Genomic DNA, 13,756 nt, shown 5'->3' on the forward strand with positions numbered 1-13,756 from the left:
GTACATTTCAATATCAAGACACTGGTCAGCTTGGCCCCGTTATTGAGGAACTGGCTGGGTAACCAACACAGAAGCTAGGAAGCTAACACTGAAGCTAATGTTCAGCATTTGTTAACTAATATCAGAATTTACAGTACAACTATCAGTGTAGAAGACAAGATTCAAGTTGAGTCATACATTATAGAATTGCTGATCAGCGTGCTGCAGGCATAGGAAAACCTACGTGTTGCATCTTAAAATAGTGACAAAAAAATTTGCTTTTTGTGAAGAGAAAATCTGAATATCCTATACACTTGTGCCAAAAAGTTAATTTAAAGTTGAACTTTCTCATAATTAGCTAAATTATGTGGTACATTTGAATTTGTCTTCAGCAGTTGATAGCCCAGCTTCAGCTCCAGTTCACTAGCTGGTGTCTAAACGAAGGGGCAGAGCTGACAGGAGCCTCCTGTTGTACACATGTACTAATGAGAAGTACTTCAAGCAACCCCACTTATCTATCCTTTTAAAATATGAGTCATCACATGGAATTAAACTAATAAATGTTATAAACATTAGTTACATTCGAAATGGATGAAATCTTCTGTTTCAAAAGTCCCATTAGACATTTGTGATGGCTATTGAACATGTTTTTTTTTAATCTATTTAGTGATGTGAATACAGTCATATAGATTTTTTCAGACCTTACTGTGCATATGATCTTTATTGATGGAGGCTGATATAATTTAAACTTGTAATGAAGGGAATGCATGACACAATAAACATCACATTAAAGTGTTCTTGTAGAGTGTCAAACTAAATAGTGGCATATGGAAGGAATCTTTAGAATCCTTTTTGTCAACACCTTGTTCCAGCACCAGTTTTCATCTATGCTTAAAGAGCTGAGTGTTCAAAGCTGGCTTGGCTTATTATAAGTGCATTTAAGGCATTATGTATACAACTACAGTGCATATACTCTTTTCATTCGTTCAAGGATCCAAAGAAATTCAATGCGCTGCAGTTCCTACTTAGCGGTATATTCAAATCGTCACTTTAGCATTATCAAACAAAACATTGATGTAATCTTCACATATCTGAAGCTGCAAGTAGACTTAAAGATATTTGAAACTTTTCAAGATTAAAACTTTGTGAACACAAAACATTGAAGTTAGGTCAGGTCCTTAAGAAACCCCTGAAATCTGAGAAAATAGAAATCCCATGTCCCTTTGCCAAAACTGAAAGGGCAATCTATAAACAAGAAAGTTTGCCTCATTAATTTCTTCTACAGCTTGTGTAGGAAAGACAAATTAGAGAACATTGCTTCAACTTGATAGTTCTAAAGAGAGCGCTTGAATTGATTGATCACAGCAAGTACAATGTCAATGTCCAGTGAGCTTTGGCACCACACCCAATGATGAGGAATATATTAAAACATTTAATTATTCCCTTCTTTCCTGCAGCAAAACCTGTATCTTAGTGATATGTTTACCCTTTGAAAATACATTGTGTCCCTTTTTTCCTCCCCGCCCCCTCCCCTCTTATTGTCGAGATACCACGACAGACAAAAAGAAAAAGACAACAGATAGACAATATAAAGATAACAACAACAGCAGTTATAGTAATATATGAATCACGTAGGACGGGTCTGGGAGTGAAGATAACATTTGGATTAATGAAAGTATGAAATGGAGATATCTATTTGTGTAATGTGATCTGGAACAGATGGTGTTAAGAATAAGAATTTCCCAAGAGTATTTTGGAGGGAGAGAGAGGAGGAGGAAGAAAGAAAGAGAAGAAAAACAAAATCAATAATACGCAGAGACGAATACATCCAAATGAAAAATGCATGAAGATAATGGTGAGTATATTCATCACAGATTATGTATATTTACATTTATATGAAACAGAAAGTGTTATAGGATAGTAATATGAATGGAAGCAACACAGTAAAGCCATAATAGTTATGCCAATATGCTTAACGTCCTATAATAACATAGCAATATCGTGATTATTGACATATTTGTATATTTCCACCTTATTTTTACCAAGTCCATTTGTCTTTTCGGATCAAGCTTCAAATGACCATGACCTGGATGATTGAACCTTCACAGACATATTGGGATTATAATAAGAATTAGGACTGGACAGTGTAAAAGTAATACAAGGGTTGTTGTGATTTTCATTTAGCAATATAGAATCATTTAAAAAACAACTATGACTATTGATAAATAATAGTTATGGTGCTTATACATCAGTAAGTTGTGAAGCTGGACCTAGCCAACATGGATGCAACCCACCAAGCTGCCCCTGGTAATCCTGAAACGTGTAGGGGAAAGCTCTAGCATTTTTTTTCCCCAAACCTGGCTTGATCATTTAGCTTTTAATGGTTTTCGTAACCAACTGTGCTAGCAGCAGGTTGTTAGCATGATACTGTTAAAGAGTGAATCAGATGTAGAAATGACATCTCAGTAAGCAAGAGAAACACATTTTAGGCATTGGTTTTCCATTACAGTAAAAAATGCCAAAACACTTCTACATTATGTTCTCAAAAATAAAAGTTTTCCATTCACAATTCTACATTTAGAATATTAAAATTCAAATTTCAGCATTTAAATCAATATTAAATAACCTTTAGTTTAAAAATGATGGTTCTATCACCCTTTAGCCTTGGTTGCACAGCTTCTTTGGATATAAAACAATGGCACTTGTACTTTTCTGCTTAAGAGTTCAAAGGAACTCAAAGTTCGAGCAAACAATGAACTTCTTGACTGTTCTGCAGGCCTGAAACAAAGGCTGCCCCTCCTGAGGCAAAATGAGTGAGTACACCTTTAAGAATCATTCATCTCCAGTCAGACAGAGCAGAGGCACTGCATCACACAGTAAAGGCCACACATTCAACAAGGTAATTGGTAGTAATGTCATCTTGTTACTGTGTCAGGAGCTATTTAATTGATTTTAACAGGTGACAGAGATTGATGGATCAATCTCACTGAATAGGGAAGAGTGTCGCCTTGTAAAAGAGATCTCTGAGTTCAGGTATGGAAAATAGAAACAAACAACCTCATCAGGCAGAGGGAAGAAAGAAAAAAATAGTGTGAATGATTTAAAAAAAAAAAAAAAAAAAGACAAAATGTTTGTCCAGCTTGTGTTGATCAAATTAAGCCTGCAGCAGGCCTCTTTGTATTTTCATGTCTTTGGAGCAGTTGGATTTGAGTCACCATTCATTCAACACTTCCTCTTGACAGTCCTCTTTAACTGTCTACAGTGGCAGCTATTCTTTCACATTGTGTGTATGGACCTTGCTTATGCAAGCATTACCTCAGGAATTAAATATCTTAACATTTTAAAACACTGGCTTAGATTTAAGGATAGATCGATGAACTGATTTGGTTTTGGTGGGCAACTCTCTATGTCGATGCAATCCCTAAGAGATTTATTTTAATCATGGTTACAAATGAATAATTTCATGGTTTCATGTTAATATCATAAAGGATATTGTGATGAAATAATGACTCACAACCCCATTTAATATGACCAACGTGGAGAAATTCTACTTTTACAAATGTGCAATTTGTTTTCGTAGGTCATCCCACTGTGATCTTGCACCTGCCCCTTCTCCTACATGCAATATCTCTGAAGAAAGTTGTTACGACTTATTTTCATTCTTTATAACATTTTTGGGAGTGACACATTGGGCAATTGATAATTGGAAAAATTCCACTTGCTTCCCTGCTTATTATGTATACCTTAGAAAAGGCCACTGTGAATCAAATGCTCTGCTGAGAAATATTTCACTTTACATAAAAAAGGAAACTTTTTTGTTTTCATATAAATCTTGTATGCAGCTACTATATGTATAAATACAAATTAAATTTTTACAGTGTGGGTTTTTAAATGGGTCATATTTTTTTGAAAATATATTAAAGGGAGTAAAATAATTCATTTTGAAACAAAAGGGAAATTCATTTCCACAGGACCCCTGAGGCCATGTCTCACAAACAAGAGGAAGTTCACATACATAATATACATGATATTCAGGATGGAATCCCTGAATAGAAAAAGAGAACCATAAAAAATTTCTACATAGTAATTGTGACATGCCACATGCACTGTAAATCTCTCTCCACCATTCTCCAGTAGTGTGAAGGTTAATGTAAGTCATTATGCACATTGTCTGCTCATGCTAGCCTGCAGACACATACACACACACACACACACACACACACACACACACACACACACACATACACACTAAGAAATTCACTATTTTTAGAAGGTTTTACTTTTCTGTATCCCGAGAACAGAAAAAGGGGTTGAAGGAGACGCTTGTTATTCCCTTGAGCCTCTGCCGGCCTGGGGGCAGATGAAAAGTTGGAGTGATTCTCTGAATACCAAGTTTTCCTCCTATTTTCTCTCCCGCCCTCACTCCTTGTTCTCCTTTCTGCGCTCTGCTCGATCCATCCAGCTGTCCACTCGTCGGAGTCTACCCAAAGGAGGGTCACAGTCATCCATCACCAGATTATTTCCTAGCTGAGTTCCTGCACGCTGCCTTGAATTAAGCGGCAGTTTGCCGGATCTAAACATGGTGTTCAGACAATTAAATATGGCATTTGTGATGGATGGATGGGAACCCAGAGCAAGTATACCGAGCTAATAAGTCCTGCTGTTGGTGCCACTGGTCTACTGGTCCTGCAGGCATTATGCTGACACAAACAACACTCCCACCCCACCCCACTCAACACACACACAAAGAAAGACAGAGAAAGTCAAAGTAAAGCGACTGTAGAATGTAGGCGTAATGCTAGGTTTGTATTATTGCAATTTCTGAACCCGTATGCAATCAATGTCTCTCATCGTCTGACAGCACACACCGGTAATGGAACAACGCTGTCATTTCTTGGTCCATTACATCCCTCAGGATAGCACCCGTTGATCTGTTTCAAGTACCGGTGGTCTGAGTTCAACAGCAGACACACAGACGCTTCACAGTGGCTTACCTCAGTGGTATGATTTAAAAAAATAAACTGATTATCTTACAGCTCGAGTCTTAAGTTTGCTGAAACAATAACACCAGTTTAAAAAAAAATGTCAATTCTGTTCTCAGGAAGATAAGAAAACATTTCAAATACTTGTCTAATGCAAAACCAAAACAGAACTCAGAGAGCAGAAAAAAACAAAATGATATAGGAACCCGACAGTAAAATCACAATCAGAAAAATAACTACAATATATTGACCCATGTCAAACAAATCCAAGCAACACAAGCACACAACAACATAAACCAAGATCAAATGAGGCTTGTCACTTCTGAATAGTTTGTTTCAGTTCTCATATTTGGATGTAATCTTTTTTCTCTAAGTTATTTTGTGTTAGCTATTCCTCCCATTTGAAGACATCTCAGTTCCTACAACAGTAATGTAATCATATCAAACCTGCTCTAAATGACATAAATCAATAGCAACTGAATACACTGGATCAACGTGTATTCACCTGATTTTTACATTGCTAAGTTTGTGAGTGCATCAAGTGTTTTTCTTGTCAAGTAGTTGAGTTTATTTCAGTAAAATAAAGCTAGTCTGTAAATGCATGAGGTGAAAGACATGCAGTGTCTCAGTAGCCTATTACACCGTATTCACAGCGGAGTTATTTATTTGGCTTTTTCATTTTAAAAAAGCTCTTCATCAGAGGCAAAATAAAATGTATCCTCATCTTCCCCGTCACTACAAGAAGAATGGCACCAGCATCTCTGGATCTTATTTGTTTCCTCTATGCACTGTGCAGATTTAACTTGCATTTGTGAATACATCAACAAACTGTGTTCACAAAAAGTAATATTTGGAAGTGATTTGACTCAATGCTGTGATTTCTACTTCAGTGTTGTTTATTTTTTAGAGTAGTGCCACCTGAGAGCCCAAGGACCACAACAATTCAGTATTGCTTTTGATCCTTGTTCCTTTTGGACAGAGATTTCCCCAGCTTCTCTGAATATTTAATGATATTATATACTGTAGATGATTAAATCACCTAATTATTTGCTATTTTACTTGGAAATTATCTATGTCCTCACTCAGTCTATCACAGAGTGGCAAACCTCTTCCCATTTTTTCTTCTTCTGGTAGACTCAGCTTCTCTGGAATGCCCTTTTATTACATACTTAGTAACCTGTTGCAAATTAACTTCATTAGTTGGAAGATGTTAAGCAATTACACCACTTTTTCAGTGTTTTGTTGAACCTGACCCAACTTATTTGAAAGGTGTTCCCAGAGTCAAATGTGTAATGAACATTTTTTTTCATAAAAACATAAAATTGGGGGATTTCTACATTTAATGTTGTCTTTGCACTATTTTCTATTAATATTGTATTGAAATAATCAGAAAACAATAACAAATATGTTTTAATAATTGTTACAGTGTCAGACCTTTTTTAGAATTGGGTTTTTAGAGATATGTAATATGTAACAAGTAGTCTTTTTTTCAGAAATATTACACTCTAAACAGCCTAAACTGATTTTGTATTAAAGGAAACGATCTACTTTTAGTGCCTCCAAAAAAAATAAACTTCAAAAAGATTTATCAGGAAAAAAACATGTTGTACTTTATTCCTCCTTTTGAAAAAATCTGAAGTGATAATACCTGAGGCTGTGAATAAAATCCACTAACAGTTTTTATTGACATGAACTATTGCTAATGCAAAAGGACAAATTCAATTCACTTCAAATCCAGCCAGATGGAAATGACAAAGTCAAAGGCAAGCTGGGGTAAAGGCACAGTGAGGATTTTTACGTGACTCAACATCACAACACCCAAAAACTCACTAATGCTTTATAAATGCTCACTTTTAAGCCTTCCAAGGATAGGCTGTGTGGAAAATCCTCTGACTAATTCAACACCGCCATAGTATAGAACTTGTCCTTACCTCTCCTCTCTTTCCTTCCCTCATCTCTTTTTCACCTTTTCTACCTTCACTTCTCCGGTATTTTGGATTCATTCCCATCTTTGTCCAGTGCACTTGTGAAGGACCATTTTGAAAGTTTAGTTAAAAATATAGCTGTTACCCAGAGTAGCTGAAGCTCTTTGAATAACAAGTGTGCCTCCAGTGTGCTTTTGAACAAGTTACCCTGTCATGCTCCATCATTAAATAAGAGCACTCTCTGGCAACATGGCAAATACCGTACAGTCTGAAGGAGAGGCAAGCTGGCCTGGCCTTTAGTAGGCCACATTCATTTTCATAGAACAGGCTTTACTACAGTTTTGACTGCAATATTATTCAAGTTATGCACAAAACATGCTCTCTATCATCCAGCAAGAGTCTGTAGTCCCAGTAGGTCATGTAGTATCATGTAGTACTGTCTCGTGCCCGAATGGTCAAATACAGACGCTTTGTCCTGGTCCTCGTTTCCTCAGACACACCAGGTGCTGCAAAAATGCTGCATCACAACCTGAACAACCCGAAGTAGTGGAGTGTCTCCCTGTTGGAAGACTAGTAGATCAATCATGGTCAAGCCTTCATGTCCAAAACCACTCTTTAACTGGAAAATCAGAAAGAAAATCAGGAATGCATAAAATGTACAAAGGCGAACACCCCTCTGAGAAGAGTGGGTTGTCGGCACCCCAAATCAGTGTAGGAGGGGGAGAGAAAGAGGCCGAGGACCGTCTGACATTTGATTTGGCTTTTCCCTTATTCACCTTTCCCAAGCTAGAAGAATGATAGACCTGACCCCCGTTGAGGAGCCTCTGGGTTTTAGCTGACATCTTCCACAGAGACAGTCTTAGATTTAGAGTGGATTTCAGAGGTTAGGAACTTCACAGTTTGAGGGAAGATGTTAAAGTGCTGCCCTTTACCAGGAACTACTTTTGGCCTTCTGCTGTCAGAGGCAAAAGGACAAATGGGGTCACTCATACTGCTTCTTTCAGACGCATGAGGAACGGCAGGGACTGTAGAAGACCTGTAATCTGGATCTCTTTCCTGATTTACTTACTGTTAATGATTTTATTTGGGGACTTCTTTCATATGGAGGTATGTGGACTGAGGTGGGAGGAGAGCTAATTGTATGGCTACATCTGCAGGAAGTAGACATTGTAGCCTGCTGAGGCTGGCTAGGAGAATCAGAGATAGGAGGCTTGTTCTTCTTTACAGATCTGGGGTTGTCTTGTTGGACTTTCCCTCATACAACCAAAATAGGCATGCATAATTATTACATGTTTAACCTAATACAAGTCGAATTGCTCATATTTTTTACTCCATACAGACACTTGGTAGTGTCTGTCCAGCATCTGTTTTTGAGTGCCCTTTATCCCCTGTTTCAAGGCCACCTTAAGCTCTTATCTAAAGTTCCTCTTGGTATCTTCTTCTGAATGCAATTGCATCAAATCAGTAATTATGTTAAGATTAAGGAAAAAATAAGTCCTTGCATTGCTTTGAAAAACACCATGACATGGGCTGAAATATTACTTAACATTTTTTGTTGCACACTAAGCACAACCCTGGTCTTCTGATTGAAATTCCTGCATTGATTTCTCCTAAAATAGCCCCCAATGTCAAAGTGTATATCTTTCAGCCTACGAAACTGAGTCACTTCCTACACAACTAATGGCCAGAGCACTCTGAGCGTCTGATTTATGCTTATAGATTCAGTTCTGCTCATTTTTTACACAGGTAATACGAATTACAGTGTGGTCTTTTTCAAATGCACAAATTGATATTGTTCACAAAAGCAGCCTGCTTCGCTTATCTTTGCCTTTTATACATAGTCACTTCCTGTAATACATATGAGAAAAACCCTCCTTTTTACCCACCATCCCCCAGTGGCTCATTCGCTCTTGTTATAAATGTCAAGTCACACACATCTTTGCTTCCTGTACCTTCACTCCCTGCTTTACCGCCCACCTTCACCTGCATACAAAGACCCCTACATATGCGCAAAATCCCTAACATAAAGCGCCCACGCTTTCAATTATGCATAGGCCATAACATGTATTTCAAAGGCTCTGCATGTTTTTGCTTTAAAGTGCATATTAAATTGATCCAGCAAGTTAGCATTATGTATGTAGGTCTAGATGCATATACATAAAGTTATAGGCATATGAATTCTCATGCATTCATAATCACAGAGTAAATGTTTGCTGGATTTGTCTCCTCTGTGTAAACTGTAAACGCCTTGTTGGAACAAACAACACTCAAAAATGATGTGGTGATGACTGGCTAATAATAATCCCAGAAAACTACATAATGAATGAATCTTGAAGCCTCTCAATATTATTCTGCCATTATTGAGGCATATCACTCACTTATTATAACATCTTGTTATCCAAAATATTAAAGAGAAACAACCCTCCCTGTAATGGTCACTAAATTGGCTTTGAGTATAGCTTTTTATCTACGATTGTAGAATAAGCCTGTCTTTACATTACATAGGCAGACATTACTTTTTTTAAAGACAGATTGTGTTCACTTTTTTCAGTCTGTGTATAATGTCAACATTAAAAGATTATTTTTAAATTAACGAGACATTTAAGCTGCCTAATCCTTCATCGACCACAATCATTTATCATAACAAGCTGCACTAATAAGATATGCAATTAAGGTAATTGACATTATTTAGAAGCCAGCACTATGGCATCACACTTATCTTTACATAAATCATAGCTGCTGTTAAAAAGAGCCCTTCCTCTCAGAGGATTATGGAGTTCTTGGAGTTTCAAGAAAAGCTGTTTTGCCTCATTAATATGCAAATGTAAGCACATGTGCTCAAGAATCTAATGAAATCATCTGCTTTATAAAGCCAGCCTGCAGTGTGATTGTGAATATTCTGCGGTCCTCTGAAGGGGAACTGAAAACGTAGAAACAGACACATCTTGATTGGATATTTCTTTCTTTTTTATACATGAACAGTGGCTGAGGTCTTTAAAATGGAATTACTCTCAGTTTCATTATAATTAAAATCACGTTCAATGAAAACAAACTGGCACACCTGCATATACAATTTTTTTTTTTAAAAATTGATACATTTAATCTTAAAATAATTCTTAGGTATATCAAACTTCACTTTGACAGTGGCCCATGTGCCAGCATTTTCCTTTTTATGTAATGCATCAGTCCACCTGTGAACATGATGTGATTGCTGATATAGTATTGCCTTGGAAGGCGTGCATGTCATATGTAGTTTGTATCTTATGCAAAGCATAGCAATTAATCAGATGGCATCCAGTACGAGACAAATCTTGTAACCCATAAACCATCATCCATTTGATAATGCATTGTGACACACGCCTCCACACATGCCTGAACTGTCCAGTAAACCAAGTGTGGCCAGTGGTTAGCATTAAACAATTTCCAGCCAAGACTTTCTTTTCCATATGCCGTTGACTTTGTGGAGGTCAGCACCACCTTCTCTTGGTTCATGACAGAGTAGTGCCCATACATCTTTTTCAAGAATGTCTCAGTGTAACAGTAGACCGTATGTGCCACATACAGTTGAGGCCAAAATTTTGAGCCCCCCAGGAATTATGGAACATTTTCCTTCAATTCTGCCCGATGTTTGCATCATTGATAAAACTTGATATAATCAAACATTTGCAGGTGCTATTTAGTAGCTTTGGTACATTTTGGAATGTAAGATGTGTTTTTAGGATGGCTTTATATAAAATATAGTGAAAAATGGGGTGGTCAAAAATATTAGCCCCCGTGTGAAGTTTTGCTTTCAAAACACACCTGTGCAGCTAAGGGACTTCCTAACAACACCTGAGCATTCAATCAGCATTGAGCTTTACTTAAGGGACTCCAAACAGGGCATTTCAGAACATTATTGAGAGAGACTAATCTTACTCACCATGCAAAAGACAAAGGAAATCAGTCTTGAGCTCAGAAAGGAGATAATGGAGGCTCATAATAAGAAGGGAAGGCTATACTGTCATTTCCAGGCATTTTACAGTGTCTAGAACAGCTGTACGTTGCATCATGCAAAGTACAAGGAGACAAACTCTGTTAGAAACAAACCTGGGCGTGGTCGAAAACTTAAGATTTCAAGAACTCTGGGGAGTAAAATAGTCGAAGATGTTTTCAAGAAACCCTGGACATCTGCCAAGTTGATTCTTGCTGACCTGACCCTCTTCTGGAGTTGATGTTTGAAGGAACACAGCTGTGTGGGATCTTCATCGTAGTGGGCTTCAGGACCATCGTTCTAGAAGAACCCCTTTACTAAAAGAGTGGCACATCAGAGCCATACGGAGGTTTACCCGTAAACATTTGAAAGGTAAAGATGAGTTTTGGAAGTCTGTCTTTTGGTCTGATGGAACTTTTTGGGCACATCGATGTTGATTATGTTTTTCCAAGAAAGGAAGAGTCCTTAATCCCTAAAAACACTGTTCTCACAGTTAAACATGGTGGTGAGAGCATCAAACTGTGGGGCCGTTTTGCAGCCTCAGGCACAGAGAGCCTTGTTTGGGTGCATGGCATCATGAAAAAATTAAGTTATGTTGACATTTTGAGGGATAATATGAAGAACTCTGCTCTCAGTCAAGGCTTACGTCGGCGCTGGGTCTTCCAACAAGACAATGACCCAAAGCATACGTGAAAATTGGTCCAACAGTTCTTAAAGGACACCAAAACCAAGGTCCTGGAGTGGCCCGCACGGAGCCCAGATCTAAATCCTGTGGCAGGTGCTCAAAGTGAATGTCCATGCTCAGAAACCCTGTACTTTGGACCAGCTGGAACAATTTATATTGGAAGAATGGGCCAAAATCCCTCAAGAGACATGTGCTGACCTTGTAGAGAACAACTTGAAGAGGTTGTTGTCAGGTGTGGCTCAGAAAGATGCACATTTTTGTTGTTTCGGAGGTCAGATCAGTCATATAAGATGCGTTACGGATAGCTGTGAAATCTAAATGCAGACTGGCTTTTTCAATACTGAGTTGTACAGATTTGTCGCGTCAGTTGAACATTTTTCTATCTGGAGCCGTTTATTATCTGCACTAAGAAGAAGATATTTATTTATAGAGATTAAAAAAAAAACATTTTAAGATTATGATCAGAGCCGTGATGTCATTATAGTGCTGTGTATCCCACCTCCTTCTCTTGCTCTCCATACAGACTGTTAAACATACATACATCAGAGCCTACTGATTCATGACTGGCCATTACTGCTCATACTATAAATATACTACAAACAAAAAACAGAACATCTTTCATGATACAAATCAAGCTCTCAAATACAGATTATACCATTTTTGTGCAGAATCTTTAAATAGAGATTACCACGAGACTAAACAGTTTTTTTTTCTTCTATTTTCAAGGCAAGAAGACAATACTTTCAGTATCCTGCAACATTTGAAAACTAACAGCCAGCAAAGCACAACCGTATTGATGTATCACCAAATAATCAGAGACAACTCTGTGTCAAAGTTTTGTTTGATATGCTTACATTTTTTTGTGGTGCAAGTTCAATATTTGCTTGGTAGAAGTACTCAAACTACACTCATCAATTCTATGTTTCATATTCCAGCAGAAGTTGTGGCCCAAGGGGGTTTGAATGTTCTTGAAGAATTATGGATTTTATTACTCTTTAATTGTGATGGACTGGCAGTAGAAGGAAGAATCTGTCTTATTAATGAATCTCAGTAAATCTTAAATGATGGAGTGTCTGGACTTTTGAATTTCCAAAGTAGAAGTGTGATACCCTCCATAATGTCTAGGCAACTGTGTTGTTTTATAGATTTAATGGTTTATAATATCCTCCTTTTTTATGATCTGGTTTCAACATTTGTTTTGATTATTTTTATTTATCTTGTGTCATATGACAACCCAAACAAGTTTTGTGCCTTTAATCAAAACTAGATCTCCTTAATTCAGGTTCTTCCTGATCCAATGTTTTGCCGTGTTCTAAACTGGTGTTTTAAAAAGACTTTGAAATGACTTTCCTTACACTGGCCTTTGCATAACCTCTCCTTGATGAGTGACAAAATGACAGGTGATTGTATAGGCACTTAATTTACTTGATGCATTAGGAGTTAATTGCAGGTTAGATTTGATCAGTCTTCAATCAGTGGAGTGTGAGAAAATCTTTGACCCCCCTCTGCCTTCTCCCTGCATGGCTTCTCATCTTTTCTTTACCATTTCTCCTCTTCTCACATATCCTCTGTAGAAATAGCAGTTTGGAAAGAGGCATACATATTTCATACATTTGTTTTTGTTCGCCAATTCTAAATTTCTTCAGACCCTAAATGTCCTCCCTTCATTTTGAAGAGATACATGATTTTCTACAGATCAGGGCTCATATGCTTTGAAGTGTACCTTTGACTTAAACACACTTCTAACTTTGAGTGAAACTTAAAGCTGGGGTTGGTAGTCAGATTTAGATACACTTTTTGTTATACTGGTTAAAATGATCTTTATGTCTCGATGGCAATCAATACATAATGTGTTCTTAAAAAAGAGGTAAAAAAAAGCTGCTATCTACAGCCGAAGTAAACCTGGGAAAACACCAACCAATCCCTGCGATCAGGAGCCAAATGATGAAACCAATCAAATCCCGTCCTGCCATTCTGCCCGCCTCCTGCGCGTACATTTCATGTTTGTTTGTGTTTTCACGTTTCACTGAGAATGTTTTGGTGTTTTCTTACCGCTGAGTGAGACATGAGTTGACGTAGTGCAAAACACAAACGATGTGCTGAGGACCGGTTTTGAATCAGTCACCATCATATGGTCGTGAATCAGCGGCGCTTGTGCATGTGAGCCGGGGGCGTCATATTGGACAAGCTCCAAGGGGGGGGGGTTAGACGGAGT

General features: G+C 37.7%; 1 protein-coding gene across 2 annotated transcripts in view; it reads left to right on the top strand.

Annotated features, from left to right (window-relative positions):
* Positions 1–13,756, top strand: part of LOC117826628 (inactive N-acetylated-alpha-linked acidic dipeptidase-like protein 2) — a 367,684-nt gene that overhangs the window by 82,841 nt on the left and 271,087 nt on the right. The window lies entirely within an intron of this gene.

The sequence above is a fragment of the Notolabrus celidotus genome, chromosome 2, assembly GCF_009762535.1.
Source record: "Notolabrus celidotus isolate fNotCel1 chromosome 2, fNotCel1.pri, whole genome shotgun sequence".
Lineage (NCBI taxonomy): Eukaryota > Metazoa > Chordata > Actinopteri > Labriformes > Labridae > Notolabrus > Notolabrus celidotus.